At 35.6% G+C, this 2,656-nt stretch overlaps 1 pseudogene; it reads right to left on the bottom strand.

Moving 5' to 3' along the window:
- Positions 1–885: 885 nt before the first annotated feature.
- Positions 886–2,656, bottom strand: part of LOC111242621 — a 10,703-nt pseudogene continuing 8,932 nt past the window's right edge.

Here is a 2,656-nt window from a genome sequence, read left to right as displayed (position 1 = left end):
ATCACCTTGTCCTTTGTTTTTCAAATTGATCTTCTTATAGCTCTTAATTTAGAGTCATCTCTGCATTTTGTGCCATGTTTTATGTGAGACCCTTATTCCTCTGTTGAATTTTCTCGCCGATGTACCGTTTGAACTGATTTCCAACGAAATCATGAAATCCTTTGGTGTTAGGATGAAAACTAAGCTTGGGTGCTAGGATGAAAATTGGACCTTTTTGTCAGGATGAAAACTGGGCTTTGGTGCCAAGATGAAAACTAGCCTTTGACAAGCTTAAAATAGATGCTTCTTTAATTGAACTTCTTATAGCTCTGGACTTTTGTTGATGTACCGATGTATGGGCGGGAATTCGTGTGATACCCTTGCTCACCTTTTTTTTTTTTGTTTTGAACTTTCTCACCGATGTATCATTTGAACTCCTTCCGACGAAATCATGAATACGTTCTGGATGTTGGCGATGCATGATGTGTCATGTTTTTCTTCTTTTCTTCTTTAAATCCTTTGGTGCCAGGATGAAAACTGGGCTTGGATGACAGGATGAAAACTGTACTCTTTTTTTTGAATTCTTTGGTGCCAGTATGAAAACTGGTCTCTTAATTGAAATTAATTTCCGGCCAAGTTCGAAATCCAAATAGCCAAACCCAGTTGTTGTTGTCTGTAGGTTCTTTCTAGCTCCCTCATATTTGCAATTTATTCAGCATATTATCTATGCAGACATAAATTCTGCTAATTTTGTCCTTGAACAATTTTCATCCTCATATGAAGATCTTGTTGCTCTTTTCGCAAGGCCAACTATGAAAACTTCTAAAGAGAATATTAGAAGGTTTATTCATTCACCTTTTCTTCAAACACGAGGTCACTCAATGTTGAAGACTTATTCTGGAAGCTTTAAACAATTCTAACATGCATTTCCCTGCCATCCATTGTAAATATCTCATTCACTTTGAGAGTGCCTATGTTTGCCTTTCCAAGCTGTAAAACCTCAGGATTGGGTTGGTTGTCAAATCTTAAAGAGGTAACGTCAAACTTCCCATCCTTGAAACTTGGTGGAACTGGTCCATGAGTCACTTCACAGTAGAGATTGCAGTCTGTAAAATCTTTGAATTCATCGTCATAAAGTTGAGTTGACCAGTGCAATTGTTTTACCTCCAATGGACATAAATTCAAGAACAAGTAATCGCTTTAAACACAGTTCCAGCCTAAACATCTGAACCAAATCCTCAGCAAAAATAAAATATAAATACTGGAATTACACAACCATCTCCAGCATCTCCAAAGTCACTCTGGTCATGTCCTTATAACACAACAATAATTTGCTCCTTTCCAGCTCTTGCCGCTTAAATAGCTTCAAACAAGCTCTTTTTCAAATCTTGCTTGTACCTTTGGGAGAGATGAGAATTAACGAGAGCAATTGCATGAGATCTTCCTGCAGACAAAGCAAATAACCATCGATTCTTGAACGACGCCAATTGTGACCATTGGTTCCTTAAATTTCTTTGCGCTTGAGGCCTCCACAGTCTGAGCACTGATGGTGGTAATGCTGATGGTGTTTAATGCTCTGAATCAGTGGTTCTTGCAGGAGTTAATAGTGTTGAGTCTAGGGTTTCCAATGCTGGGTAGAAGACCAATATAGAAAGACCTAGCTAACTTGAAAGAGGAAACCTAGATGCATGATGATCTTTTTGTATTTTGAAATGAAAGAGGTTTGATAACCATTCATAAAGTATCTTATTGATGAAGATATTCATGATAGTTATTTATGCAGATAATGATTTTTTTTTTGTGCTTGATGCAAAATTATGCAAATGAGTATTTTGAAACTCTTTAACCTTTGATTGATTTTTTTAATTTATCATCAAATTCATGTATGTCTTACATTTTGAAAAAACAATGGATGTCAAAAATTCTAAAGTCGGATATTCAAAACAGTGCTTGGCATTTTCTTTTGACATTGATATGTGCAAGCTTGAATTCACAGAAAAGTTGCAAGTGGTAATGATTTAAAAGGATTTAAAGGACACAGGGATGGCCACGTTGGCATGTAATATGTGAATACCAACACACCAAAAAGATGTTGGTGTTTGGTAAAATAAGTACGGAGATATGGATCCATGAATGTCAAAGCTGCCCCTAGTTTTTAGGCATGGGTTTCGTTAAGGATAGGGAACGGGTATGGAAAGGATTTATAGAAAAAGGATGCCCCAATTGGTTTGATTTTCTTTTGCATGCTTCTGGCTAGTTAGGGAGTTCCCAAAAAGCACAAGTGAGAATAACTTTGACAAGACAAATATGCTCTAGTTTGTGGGTAGTATCAGTGTTTGTTAGAGTCAAACTCTTTTTCTTTTGGGGAAAGGTTGGAGGATGAGTGTTTTCAAGCAATGCACACATACATATCTCAACAGAAAGTACTATCCGTTATTAAAAAAAGTTAAAAAACGTATGATAATAATTTATTCAAAATGTAATGATTTCCCTTTCTATGTTTTTTTTTTTGTGAAATGAAAATGATAAAACTTTTTGAGAAATATTTTTTTTTCTAAACAGATTGTTTGCGATCACTTTAAAATAGTGCCCCCTTGTAAATTGATTTTTTTTTTATGGATAAAATGGATGATGGAAAATGATGAAGAAGAAAACTATTTTCGCGATTTCATGTCAT

This window comes from Vigna radiata, chromosome 10 (assembly GCF_000741045.1).
Source record: "Vigna radiata var. radiata cultivar VC1973A chromosome 10, Vradiata_ver6, whole genome shotgun sequence".
Lineage (NCBI taxonomy): Eukaryota > Viridiplantae > Streptophyta > Magnoliopsida > Fabales > Fabaceae > Vigna > Vigna radiata.
This window is presented reverse-complemented; position numbering and strand designations above follow the sequence as displayed.